Here is a 15,446-nt window from a genome sequence, read left to right on the forward strand (position 1 = left end):
AAAGCTGAATGTAAGTAAAAACTGTCACGATAATATTGAAGAAGGTCTGGTGAAAGCACTCTCACGACCGACTACTTACCGCACATGGCAGGAAATAGAGGGAATCTAACCTACCTCTTTCCCCCTACTCTTTTATAAATATTCTGTGAAAAAACTAACAAAAGAAGGTTTTAGAACTAAAAATAGTGTTGGCCAAGTTTTAAGACAATTTTAGCAGAGATTTTCGAGACGATCTACAAATTCTACAAAAAAAGAAATCATTAAGTATCACTTCCGATCTACTCTATTTGGACTTTATGGCGATCTATGTGGCATTGGTATCTACGATAAATATCTCATTTTAACTTTCTTAGATTTTTGTTTTTTAGTTGACACACACCCACATAGCAATTAGGAAAAACCACTTTTCCGTAAACTCGGCATTTTGGTGAAAATCGAAAATCTGCACGATTACAGTAGCTTCTCTCAATACTAGAGAGAGAAAGAAAATAGGCAGTGATATAAACAATTTCTTTCCAAATTTGGACAATATTGCGCTTTTTGCCACAAAGATCGATGTACAACGTTATTTCGATTCGATTTAATTATGCTTTCTATCCTACCTAAAAGGAACATTCTCCCGAAAAATTGATCCAGGAGAAAGGTTTTAGAAGACATAGAACTGAACTAAACGATCTGTTCGAGTCTTGTAGAACTACGAGTATTTGTCAGCAAAATCTCTTCAGCGGAATAATCAAAATTTCAATGATCCGGAACAAATTAAATTTATAAGGAGCCGACGAAGCGGAAGTCGTAAACTTAATGTACTAGAGAGGCGATCAGGGTCGCTGTGGAGTAACTTCCGCCGGTCGGAGATGCATGTTAAGGACGCATTACTCACTGCTGAGCAAGGAGTAGAAGTGAGAACGCTAAATGCATCATAACGGCCATACGTTACTGTCGCCGCTGTTATTGTGCGGTAATTATTGTGAGCAACACGACTAATGAGCGTTCGGCTAATATAACATGGCGTTCCAACTGTCAGTATTGGTCATCCTTTAGCCTAGCTCATTACAACCAGCTGGCCAACCCACAACCACCAAACCCAAAACATACCTTTAGAAGGAAATGAAACCCGTGACATTTCCTTCCGCAAGTGTCAACACCTATCAAATTTTCTGAAGATTTGCTTAGTGCGCTGGAAAAACCACTCTCCAATTTCCTTGGTATACCGGAAAAATACTTCTCGAACTGGGAGAACTCCGGTGTCAAGAGTTTTTATCGGAAATCCACTCCTAGGTGAAGTAATAATGGAAAAACGGAAAACCATGTGAAGTTTAGTCTTCATGCTTGATTTGAGTGCCCCTGTGATCGTAACAAAGGACATGCACCAAAAACCGATCCTAGACAGTCATTTCATGTTACTTTGGAGAAGAAACTACCCAATGGTAAAACTTAGAAAGCAAACTTGCAATCCTGCAATGCTGCAGCGGATTTCTGAAGAATCCCGGAGAAGCGACAATAGTTCTTCTAAAAGAGAAATGTAACATCCCACTTCCAGATCTCCTCATTCTGAGAAAAAGTCCTCACATGGAATAGAAACATATTTAACTAGGAGGAGAATACTCAGCGTCAAACTACAGTTCTGAATTTAGGGAAATGTTCAAAAGAGCAGGACAGACCGCTTGAGACATGCTTTCTGACCTTTAACCGCAATATCATGATACCAAAATACTTTTATAAAAAGGCGACACGCTAGCCGAACGGTTAGAGGCGAGGCCCGCATAGGTTGAATGTATTGTTGGTTAGTGGCTTCGATTGCCATGGTCTAGGCCTTGGATTTTATTTAATGGTTAATATGAGAACTTTACAGTGAAGTAAAGTTTGCTAGTCGCCTCCGTCCACGACACCCAATTCGCTCGTTGTAAATGCCTAACTAGACTTCACTGTACTTTGTGGACTAACACAAACTTTTATTTGAATAATTATTCCTCTATTTAGCGCGCAGTGTCCGCTCTCACAAACTTCATGTTTGAAGGCGCTGAGTGTTGTGAGTAAGCGGATGTACGCACCAGATTTGTATCCTTATTCAGTGTGTCGCGCGCCCACTTCCGCTAGCTGTAAAAGGAAGTAGAAAAATATTTCTTTAATAATCAACAAACTGGTGAGAGAAGTAGTCTGTCTTGTCTCCTCCTTTTTTGCTATTTCGGTCTTCCATTGGAAGGTAGCCATTTCCGTTTGGTGAAGGCGGTTGATTCTTCAACTGTTTGCCCAGGAGGTAAGTAGGAGAAGTATTATAGCATTCAAATAGAAAACTAAGTCATCGAGGAAAACTCCCTGGCAAGGAAAAAAAACTAAAAGAACTTGTTGATAGCAAAAAGAATTGCTTATGCTTAAGCCGATTTGTACAGCAAAAACTGCAAAGCCGATTTTACAACTGAGTTGAGCGAATGGGCTCCCGAGCATGCGCAGTCTTGGATGGAATATAAGAAAAGTGCTGTCACTTTCTGCAGTGTGTTGGTGTGTTGGTGTGTCCTTAGTCTCAGCAATAGTGGTGAGGGGGGAATCAGACCGAAGGAGACTATGCTAGAAAACTTCTCCATTTTGTTCGATTGTTTAAAATAATTTAAAAGGGCATCCTGCGCGGCTGCAAGTGCCTTCAACCAAGCCAAAGTAATATCAGGGCTTACTGACTTCTTCTTGAGTGGCCTTTATCATCTCTACCACCCAATACGGGGTATAGCCCATAGCCATCATACATTAAAAGGTATCTGCAATATCAGTTTGTTATGTTAAGGTCTAAGGGAGTCTTGGAATGAGTTTCAACTTTTTAGATTTTAGGAGGGGGTTCCAAAAGCACTGCCGCCAATTTAAGAAATATTGAATTCTTACCAACATTACACTGAAATGTAACCTTGCAGGGAACCTACCCCAGCCAATGCCCCAAAATGGCTCTAAAATGAATTACTCTAGAAAGATGGTAAAAGTAAAAGAAAGTTGAATAAAAGTAGTAAATCTTTGGGTTTACGAATGATTACAGAAACCGCTTTCGGGAAAGTCTCAAACTCCGGAAAATCTTTTCGGAAACGTCGCACTTCGATAATCTCAAAAAAGATATTTCCGGTGTAAACTCAAAATATGTGGGTTTACAATCCCCCTCCCTTACCTAGTGTTACAGGAAGTATCACTTAGTGTGGCTGTGACCGGATATGTATGATTATTGTTCAGAAAACATTGGGCAAATGTCAATAAAATATATTTGATGTTTAAACACACACTGTCATGTGAACACAAATAACTCAAGGATTTTAAAAAGAGGGAGTGAAGTGAATGATACGGTGGATACTTCGAGGAATCCTAAAGGGAAGGCCACCTAAACTCAATGTCAAATGAGCTACAAATGTTTCTTTAAAAACTGCTGTCCTGTGGGAAGGACATATGCGAGAGAGCAGGTTTGTCGGGAATGAGGATTTGAATCGGAGGAGGTTTCGGGATGCAAAGTTCAAGAGGCAGAGATCGCATTTTGCTCCCGAAATAAAGGATGAGCATTGAGTGCAGAGTTATCACATTTCATGCCCTAATTTTAGCAACACATTTGGTTTATTTTATTTCTTTTATTTTTATAAATATTATCGCAATATTTACTTGGGTGAAGGCAGAGTTAAGATGGAAGAATTAGATGATGTTTAGCCAACTACTCTATATTACAGCTGATGTAATCCGCCTCCCCCGCAGTTTGGAGGAGCGCGATAATTCAAAAATAGCAATTTGAGCGCCGAGGAGGACGCTTAGGGCCAACTCTCCCCACCAGAGAGCAATGATCGCGCACAAATAGCTTAGCCCACATTAGCGCTCCTTTGAGCCACGAGAGTGGGTGGACTCTACCGCAACTACTTCCTCCACTCAATCTGATACATCAAACTACACTTATTTTTACATTTCCGCTTATATCTTACCACAATCCAACTATCTTGAATCAAGATTATTTGCTAGCGGAAATTTGGCATAAATCAAATTTTATAAATTGAATTTTCATGTTTAGTAGAGACACAAAACACAAAGACAAAATATTTCATAGTTTGTGTGAAAACTAGGCATCACACTCACACGACTCTATTTGGCGAACTTTTGGCTTCTGCAAAAGTCCAAATTCAATTTCAATCGTGTCGGGACAGTTTTCTCGTTTCGTCTGCCAAAATGTGGGTTTTCCCGAATTAGCAAACACGCTGATTACGTCATTATAATGAGCCAAAGTGAGGGTTGGGACTAGCTTGATAATCTATTATTTCGTCCCGGACCGACGCACATAAAAAGAACATTTTTCAGGAAACATCGATAATAGTGGATAGAAATAAGTTCATGTCTAGACAAGGAGTTCGTGACTGGCCGATAATCAGCTGGTTGTCAGAACTATTGGCACCAGATGGCCACGCGCCCCCCAGGGTGGGGGTCGGACTAGTAGACCTTTCTGGTCTGCATCACCTTTTCACCAAAACTCACAGCTTTAAATGACTGATTTCCTAGAGACTTCAAGTGGGCATTCACACGATTACCTCTTACTCTGATGATTTCTCTTCTAGGTGGCGATCAGTCCAATTAATATTAATTTTTATTGCACTTGTTTAATACTCCTTGGCTAAGTAGCTGTACCGTTCAGCTTCTAACATGATCTTATAGTGGCCCCCCTTGGTGACCATTGGGAACTCTAGTGAATAACCATGTTTCTGCAGAGTGTAATTTATGGATTATCAAGTCGAATGGTTATTCTATCGAAATAAAACTTAACAGTGAACTTAACCTTCACCGTAAGTTCAATGTAACCACCACCACCTGGAAAGCAGTAGCGCACCTGTCTGCCTGATAAGTTCATCTACGAATTATATTTGTTGATAACAAGCCACTGGGCAAGGAGAGTATGTTAATTAAGAACTAGCAGCGAGAGAAGAATGTTCAGATAATTAATTATAGGAATTATGACTATAACAGTGCGGGGCTGGGCCGCCTTCAGGCACTGCGTCCTGGATTGTGTGTGGGTAATTGAAGTAAATGGAGGCTGAAGTGGACAGCCAGCTTCTCCCCCAATTCACATAAACTCACATAATTCCATGGTTCACAGGTCAAATTAAATTTAACAGTCAATTGGGTTCAATTGGTCAAGTGACCAAAAGCATGCATCAATTAATGGAACAGAGGTGCGGTGCGGGATAGATCCAGAGCCGTCATTATCTACAAGTGACTAGCTCCACTAGTGGCGCTGTAAATAACTAAGGTAATTCATTACTGGCGGCTAGGTTGGCTACACTGTCTATCTGTCCAGTGCAGCCACCTCACAAACATGTGGTCCGTGTCAAACAGATCCAGTTATCTAGAAACCTTGTACTTGTTTGCTGGTTGTTATTATATTGACCAAGAACACTGTAAACCCAAAAGTAAAGAGATGTGCTTGGACGCCCACAGGCCTTTCAGTTCTACAATTTTCAGGGCCCCCACTCGGACACGCCATGATCGTAAGTTCCAATTCCCCCCCTCATTAGTACATTACAAAGGAATGACGATGTAGAGATTATCTCCAGCCGAAGGGCCAGAAACTTTCGTCGACAAAATATTCAGGTAAAAATGATACATCTTCCAGGTTCGATGAATACAGAAGTCTACAAATCGCTCGAGTCGAGAACATCTCATTCAGCAATGTGCAATTTCCATTGGCAGAGGATTCCCTTTAAACTCGTAATTCAATCACTTTTTTAACCCTGGACAATGTTGGTCCTGTCTTTCCATCCGAGGAGTGTCCTGAATAGAATTTCCTGAAAGAAATGTATTATACACCAAATAACAAGTAAGGATAAGTAACACATCAAGTTTTAAAAACAACTTTGGATACAGTCAATGTGAAAAGATCGATAAAGAGTAAATTTCATAGATTTGATTTCTTCAGCCAGGACCAAGTTGTGATATTTTTGGGCGAGCAATTTACAATAGACGATACTAATCAATAAATTGAGTGATCAGCCTCTCAAGATCTGAAATGTTTATGGTCCAGCCGTCCTTGGTCTTCTCACAATGGAGTAGAGCAAGCCGTTACCATATGACAATAATCTCTGATAGTAAAAACAAAGGAAAAAGATAAACTGTCCGAAACTGGGGGTAGAGGGCGGTTAGAAGGAGCAGTGAGGGAGGCAGGGAATTGTGGAGGCGGCCGTCTCGACTAGAGTTATGGTCCCCACAGAGCAGCGAGACGCCGGCCGTTCTCTCTCTCGGGAATATAAACAGACCAAGTTTAAATAAAAGCCTTCCAGAGCGCAGAAGTGGAGCTTCGCCTGGACGACTTTATCTAGGGACCTTCAATACAATTTACTTCCCTTCACCCCTTGTAAGAAGGAAATCCTGGAGATTTTGGATTTTGACTTTTCACAGGAACTGCCCGTTTTCAGTGAGAGATCCCTGAGAAGAAGTGGGGTGTCTCAACAATATTCTTTCTTAGTCACACATCCTCTTCCGACTCCCCTTCAAGCAGTGGCAATCTCTAACTGCCGATACCCAGATTCGAGAACTTCACCTGAGAACGTAGCTGGGTTTCTCATCTCATGGGTCATGGGTCATGCTATATTTATATGTGTGGGTCTGTATAGCGCTTAAATAGAAAGTCAATCAATGGTACAGTGAAGAAAAGTAAAATAAGAAAGACCAAGAAAAGGCCAACTTGCAGACTATTGAAAATGGGAATGTGGATCTCACATTGTTTGCCTCCAGTTGGTTGTTTGGGGCAATTTTTCTGGGACTAGAGATAGAGAATTTAGTGCACCCGCCAGGCGAGACAACACGAGTAAATAGAGGCAAAAGGGTGGACGAGGCAGGGGACAGCTCTGGGAGTAATATAGTAGGTACTGAAGGCGCGAAGGGGCACGTGAGCCACTGGCACGTGACTAATGACGACACAACTCTCCCCTCCATACCGGACTTAGAACCACCGACACATGTTCCTAGCCAACCTCGCCCAAACAAACATGGATATAGTCCCTGAGAACAATCAATTTGCAGCATTAACAATGTGCTCTCTAGTCCTAACTGCTGGTCATAACCTTAACACAATAATTATTGATATATCGACTGGTCGATTGTATTGCAGTTTCCTCAAGTCATTTGATTACGGAAGTGCTAACTATTAATGGGATATGAGATCCGCTTTTCCCAATCACAGGTAAAGAAACTCTCGCCGATTTTTTCAGACCGCAGTTTACGGAACTAAATTTTCTTCAAACTTTAATATTAACAATAAACAGGAAGTGGACTTCGATATTGCTCTCTTACAATACAGCTCTCTTACAATACAGTTCTCTTACAATACAGTTCTCTTACAATACAGTTCTCTTACAATACAGATCTCTTACAATACAGTTCTCTTACAATACAGATCTCTTACAATACAGTACTCTTACAATACAGCTCTCTTACAATACAGTTCTCTTACAATACAGTTCTCTTACAATACAGTTCTCTTACAATACAGATCTCTTACAATACAGTACTCTTACAATACAGCTCTCTTACAATACAGTTCTCTTACAATACAGCTCACTTACAATACAGTGCTCTTACAATACAGTGCTCTTACCATACAGTTCTCTTACGATACAAGATATTGTTGACTCTCTCCAATCATGAGTGACAGGTCTAACGCACTTTAAGACCAAGTTCTAATGAAACACCTCGATGAGCGACTGATTACGAATTACAGAAAGATCGAAAAATCCGAAATAAAGTTTCACTTCAGGCGGACTAACTCCTAATGATAACCATATGTTATTATAACCTATTTATGAACAAAAACATTTAAAACCTCCCTCTTTCGTCATAAAAACAATTAGTCTCTTTAAATAAACTTTTACAATTCTTGTAAAACAATTATTGACATTTTCCGGGAACATTAAAAACTCGTTTATAGTGTTTTGAAAGTTCACTTTCACTTACGGGAAATGAGGGATGGGAAGTGATTCAGACTTCCGTTTTTCAACCTGCTGCTCACCTAGTTTTCTGGAAATTTTTCATACAAAAGTGGCAGACAGTCTACTGGCACGTCCTAAGGTCAAAGAGTATTGTTGGTACATTATCGCAGAAAATTTCAAAAAACTGGAAAATCTATTCTGTAGTCTTTTATTTCTTATAAATTAGTTACGAATACTTGAAGGAAGTTCGCCATCACTACTCACCAAATGTTTAGGAGCTCCTGTTTCTTTGCGATGCTAACGCAGATTCCAGAAGATTTGCATACCCAGTTTTGTTTAACCTTTGCAACGTAATCAATCCCTTTTACCCCAGCAAGCAGAGGCCGTAACCTATCTGGTAGATGAACTCCACTTCGCCTTTCTTAGTCATTGAAGAAGTCATTGACATCTGCCAATTGCTTTGATTGCTGTTTTCTTTCTGGAGCGTGGTGGTGCAACCAGGCGTCATCCATACTTACAAGTCGGCTCAGAATCCTCAATTTCTTCTGGAATTATAGAATTTCTTTTAAAAAACGGACCCAACATCGCTTTAAACTTTGTATTCAATGAGCCTGAAAACAAATGCAACTTCTGTCGTGATCAAGTTGGCCATTCTCGTAAGTTGTGTTATTGCTATGCTGGTAACAACATAACAAATATCTTTGGCAGTACACCATCTTCATGCAAGGCCGAAATCATTTCACCTTTAACTAGTACAGGTTCATCAGTGTCAAACTGTAACGTAGAATTGTCAGCCTCGTCAACCTACAGACAAACAAGATAATTTGGGAAGTTGTACGAATACAAGACATAAGTAAGAAGTAACATTGACGAGAGAACAGTAATAGCTGCAGTAACAAGATAGTGGGCAATGATGTAGCAATCAGCACTATCTAACGACGTGTTCGCCAACAATAACAGTTGGTATGACTGTAATGTGTCGGTGATGATGGCAATATGGCCAATAGAAGTACGAGTACTAGAATAGACTGCCTGTGTGTGATACTAGCAATGTTTGCCTTATCTCCAGCAGTGGAGGGCATCCTTTGCACAGTTAGGGCGTCGGACCATCAAAGTGTCCATTTCTACCAGTCTGAAGTAAAGAGAGTCCCCGACAGTGCGTGAACCAATCATCCCTGTGATATCTGTGATGCTGCAACAAACGCTATCATTGTTCTTCATGACTACCTCTTCTGCAGTCTGGTTCGTCAGCAAGAGCTATCACCATTCTGAGGGCAGCAGACCAAACTACCCTAGCCGCAACTCATTCTGCCCTAGTCACCTCGTATAAACGTGAGAAATGATCATGGTTTCAAAAGCGAATCCTCTCTCCAATGAACATAGCCTTCAACCTCGAAATATTAGTAATTTACGAATTAAACACTATAAAGTTGGCAAAAAGCGTTCTGTTCTCTGCTTTAGGGGAAAGCCTGACCAAAGCAGGCTGCGTAATTGGCGATTCCTCAAGAGATGTATTTGTAATTAGCAGTTTGTATGTGGTACCTATGAAATAAATAAAGGACCTTCATTGACCTACGTCTGGACAAAGTTTAATGAAAATCGCCATTTTGTGCAGAAATGTCGCCAAACACTAAAAAATGTATTCAGTAAAGTAGCACTTTCGCTCTATTCAATTCCGATTTAGTTTAAATTTGGAATTTTATTTTCACGACACACTCAATTTTCTTTTCAATAATCGCGTTTTATATCAACTTGGACCTTTTAATATTAAACATCAAAATAAATCTGATATAACACTTACAAGGCTACAAGTTGTCTACAAACTGGGGCATCTATTATTCTAAGTGTTAATGTGCGTATTGCAAGAGTCTCAGGACTTAACTCTGATCACTGGCTTAGGGCAGAGTCTGAATGAGATGGACTCAATGTCACGTATCATTTGTAAATGTCAAATTTATTTAGGTTTTCTATTGTCTGTGGACGGACGTGACATTGGTTCTGACTTTCATGGAATGGTTTATTGTATTCACTAAAGAAAACATTAGTCAAGTCTAGGGTTCCCATAATTAGAAATATTAACTTGAATTGAATTGCCTCCATATTTATAACCTCGCTTTTATTTGGTTTCTTCATGTTTCTTGTTATCTAAAATTAGTTTACTGATTTATTTTCTATTTCAAGGGAAAACGATTTCCTTTGTTCTCTTCATCACTTTCACAATTGAAAAACAAAACCAAAAATAACTTATTGAACTTGGTAAATAATGTAAACCAACTTGACCACCATGTAATAAGGTTTTAATACCTTCCTACGAGTAAACATCTCGCGTCTGATCTCTATAAAATTCTATACTAACTTGCAATTATCTACTATAAACTTTTACAACCCTGAGGGTTGTTCCAACCAAATAGATATTGTTTGGAAGAATTAAATACGTTCTGTATATTAGAACCTTGAGGAGTACAGCCAGGCAGTCTTTTGAGAGTTCAAGCCAGTTTGTTTTTTATCTAAATCACTGGAGTTCAAAACATATATATCGATAAAAGTTTAATATTGATAAACGGGCTGGGGGATTGATGAATCGGCGTAGCGAGAGAAAGGAACATTGCTGTGTGTACCCGCAGTCTGGACGGAGATTAATGGAGGCTGGCTGGCTCAGTGATGCGCGGCAATGGAGCTGGACCCGAGACTGGCGATCTAACCCGATTATTGGGCCTGATCCCGATGGATGGCTGGCTGGTCGGCCAGAGAACATACTCCAGTTAATCTACAAACACTAACCAGATAATTCCTATAATGCCCGACTCCAATTTACCCACGTCAGGCCAGTTTACATGCTAGATTTACTAAAAACGCTTGTTAAAACAGCCGGGAGGGGGGTAGGGGCGTTGTGTTTTCTGCCAGAGCAATAAAGTCTGATAGTAATAATAGTAACAGGAAATTACTACCCTTCCGGGAGGCGGTGAGCACTAGGAATGAATTAAAAACTCATTAACAGTGGCTGGTAGTGAGCTCGAGCTGAAGTAATAAGACCAGCGTCTCCATTGCGCCAGGTTGTGACAACATCCAAGTATCCGTTCGGCTCATTAACTTGCACGCTGACCGAGAACACCTAGTTTACCCCCACCACCCAACTTGGATAAATAATTCTTCTAACTTAATTTTCCACAAAAGAGAAAGAGAATTCCTTTAATTTTCCCATTATTTCTTGAGTCTTGCGGCTGTTACGTAATGAAGTTTTCCTGAAGCCTACAATTTGACCATATTCAGATTATTAAGGCACTGCTTTAGGGAAATGCTAGTACTACACATCCTCTTTCACCTTTTATTTACAACTTTGATTTAATGAACCTTTTATTGCAAGGAATTCATTGATGATTGCTACTGACTGAGGTGGATGCTCAAACTTACCTTTAATGAACCATTGTGATGATGCAATGATAGTACCATCACTTAGCATTAACCTGCATATAATGAACTGCTGCAATTCGGTGTTTGATGGAATGAACAGAGCGGAAGTGCGAATTTCCTAAGTACATTACCCAGTTTTTCAAACTGACTTTGTTTATTAACCATCCATTTAAGGACTCCAGTCCTTACTCCAGTAGTTTTACTTGAAAGTTTTTCCTTGAGGCTGGACGAACAGGTGTTTAGTAAATGCTTCTGGTGCGAATTTAGGATATTTTTTGGTTTTGATATTTCATTTTGCGTTTTCATTGGGTTTTCTATCATAACTGAAAATTGAATGCGTTTCCAAGATAGCGGAAAATCGAAGACTATTAGCCACTGAAAGTCTAAAGAATATCACCTGGGTTTTTTTTCTAGATTTTTTCGAATTCTGAGGGCCTGAAAACACATGTTTGGCCCCAATCAGCCATCATTTTTATTCAAACAGAATTTCACCGGAAATAAATGAGTTGTTGTTGCTACAGTTGGGCCGTATTGTCCTACGAAACTGAATGCGTTAATGAGGTCTCGTGACCTGTCTACAGACAGGAAATTGATGACGATTTCCTAGAGTGGTGCAGAGTGGCGCACTGCAGTCAATAGGATGCTGCACACTGCTGCAAGATGCGCCTCTTCAACTTCACCGTTGCTTTACGGAAATTAGGCTACCTTAACTTACTCACACACTCTAGCGAAAGAAAGTTTCTCTATCGAATCCTAATTTCGAATACTCTCCGAAATTAGGTGTTTGCAGTTCACTTCCACGAGAAAATTTTATAAAACCCAGACAGTAATCTGAAAAACCCAAATATGAGCCTGGAGTGGGATTGAACCAAGTTTAAGAGGAAAGCCAAGACTCGGGCATATTGATCTCTTCTAAGAGTATTTCTGAGTTGTGGTGTAACAACTGTCCTTTGATAATGTTTTCATGAATTGTTTGTGATATTCAGTGTATGCAGATCTACTCGACTTCCTTTCGTAAGACTTGTCATGTAAATGTGATTTTAAAGAGATTTTATTAAGAATCTAAACCTTGCTTATGGTGAGATGATTCTTGAATGTTTAGTCACAGAAGCGTAGGTGTTCCTCGTTGAATCATAAACCTAACTGAAAACTGATTGAAACAAATGTTTAGAAGTTGTTGCCAAAATTATGCCGTCAAACTGTATCCAAATAGAAATCAGAATGTAGAGAGCAAATTATTTTGATTTTTTTAGAAAAGCTACAAAGAGAGGAAAGATTAGTGTCCCAGTTGGTTGGAGCGTAAGTTGGGAAAGTGTAACTGATTTGGAGTTCAACGCCTCGGACTGAAAGTGTAACTAATCAATTTCTAAACACTTCCAGATAATGGTTGGAAACGTTCAGAATGGAGGTCGGAAAATCTGCTAATCAACAACACTTTCCGCAAGATTTTCTTTAATTTCGGAATGTCCTGCTCTTAGTTAGGGAAAATTCAATTTTAGTGCCTGCGAGTTAAAAACAATGTTTTTTTATAAGACAGGACAGGTTGGGTATGTGAGAACAGGAACTGAATTGCAGCAAGTGCCATCTTTATATTGGTTTTGGGCACCACCTTAGCATTCTTGGCGGTTGCATTCACCCAACAGGAAGGAACATTTCAATTAGATGATTTTCCACTTTTTTGCGATTCACGGAAATAGCTTTCTTAAACTTTACTGTCTAATTTCTCTCATGAAAAGTTATCACATTTATTTTGCGCCGTTTCTCCAATAGAATCCTATTGGTTACTTCTGTGGGGCGTAACTTTCACAGGGCAGGGCGACTAGGTTCTCACTGGCCAATTCCCGGATCAAAAACGTCTAGTCAAAAGTTTTCGAAAAATAATTGGTTCGGGAAATATTTCACATTTTTGCTTTTCCACGTTTTCACTATTTCGAGTAACGACAGGATCTCTGATCGGTTCGGTTTTTTACCATCATAAGATTTTCTTTACATCAGTGTATCTTGCTTGCGAAATATGTTAAAGATTCTGTAAAAACTGCAAACAATAGGGACCGTAAGAGGAATCTTCCCCGAAAAACCCTTATGTTAGGGAGATTATGAATTGCTGTCAATTAAAAACGTTGAAAGGAAAACTGCAGGAGAGATTTATTTAGAGGAAAATCAATGGAAAAGCAGCATTTCTGGTTCAACAATTTGGTGAAAAACCTCGGTTTTACAATTTTTCAATTCTAGAGTAATGACGGTCACATCAGAAACAAAAAGATAACAAGGCCACCCTCTACCTACAACTCAGAAGACCCCTAGACGAGTATTTTATTCTGAGAAAATTCAGAATGTAAAATCTGCATGAAAGAAACTTTTTGCCTTGATTAGTAAGGATGGATCATAGTGTAGCGGAGTATTGGAGTTTCTATTTAAGCCAAGTCATAAAACAATAAGAGGGCGAGTAAACCAAATTGGAACGAAGGGGAATGGAATAAAATCCTCGGAGTAGGAAACTTTAATGGTAAAAAGGGATTGGAACTGTACTAGGACGGGAGGAAGGCAGACGGAGGAATCTCCTGGAGGAATTAGGAGTGGTTGGCAGGTGCAGTCCGACCAGCTTGTTTAGTCAGTGATCCAATTGATAGCATCCCAAAGTTGCAGCTGAGAAGGCCTCTGTGCGGTCGGTTCGGCTGTAAATTAGTAATTCGATTTAAATCTTGTATTTAGTTGAGGATGACTAACGTTTTGCGTTTTCTGGGACACATTGCAACGATTACAGCAGTTTATGAACGCATATTGTCAGAAAACCACGCATAGATCCCGCCATTTTCACTAGATCTACTGCTGTTTGATTGTTCAGACATGTGAATAGGTAGATTAGTATGTCTGTCAGATATCATGATTGGACATACTAGAGACTGCAAGCGACTGAGTGCAGGACCATGGGCAACCTTTTCTCCAACCCTTTGTAGACAATGCTAGAGGAAAGGAAGAACCTCTTTTAGATCCTGTCAGAGCCCTCTCGAACTCGCGAACCCCAAGCTTTGTAGACAAGTTTCATGGAGATCGTAGGAGACATTTATTTTAAAAAAGAGCCAAGAACCCTTCAGTAAACTTATGCTTAACTGATTTTCTTCCAACTTGTGGTTCAGACTTGTAAACTAGCAGATCAACCATAACAATAATAATAATAGTATTGGATCAACAACAATATTACTCAAAGATTTGGTTGTACACGTGGTATGAGTTACATCCGCTCTGGTATTTTAGTGATACTTTTTGCTTATATTTACTCTGAAGATGACGCCAAGTTGTCACTGTTTTTAGAAATAACAGGATTTGAGGTTCCGTGATTAGAAAAAGAAGTTTCTAGCGCACGATTTAAATTAATGAGGTGTATGTTTATAAAAAAGAATATCGCTTCTGAGGTTCTAGCTGCAAGTATAAGTTTACAAATTTTAACTTTTTCGAAAAAACTGCTCTAACCATTTCCTTTAAATTCATGAATAAAAAAACTTGACTATTTTATTTGAAACAATTTTTGCAGGAAAAAGAAAGATCTTGAAAAGATTCAGAGGAGACTGCAACCTTAACCAAATTTCTAATTTGATAATTCAGAGCAAAATGCGTGAATCGCAAACCATCCCTTTGTTAATGGACAAAATGTTCAGCCTTTACGATTCTCGGGAGGACAAAAAGGCGAGGAAGATTTCCTTCTGAAAGAAATGCACTTCTGTTCTAGATCACAGAAATAAAGTCACCAGAGTTACAAGTAGGTAGGATGGATTTGGTGGTTGAATCACCAACAGATCGATTTAGTTCTGTAGCTGTAGTGAGGTGGCAGCACTGTGCAATCCAACAGAGCGTGATCAAACAGCCGGTCAAACTAGTCACAGGCAGCCTCCCCTCCGCCTCCCCTCCAACATGCCAACAAAGTAAACAGTAGTACACGGCGGAGGGCCACAGATAGGAAGTTGCGCCGCCACAGAAGAGACTAGTTCGGAGCTATATTATTGTTTCATTCATGCCGGAAAGACGACATAAAAAATGACAGACATGTTACTACAGTTTGCTGGACATTGGCTGATAATGCGCAACCTGCCTTCCTTATCCTGGGATAATTGTGGC

Source organism: Rhodnius prolixus, unplaced genomic scaffold (genome assembly GCF_049639745.1).
Source record: "Rhodnius prolixus isolate KJV_2025 unplaced genomic scaffold, Rpr scaffold_38, whole genome shotgun sequence".
NCBI lineage: Eukaryota > Metazoa > Arthropoda > Insecta > Hemiptera > Reduviidae > Rhodnius > Rhodnius prolixus.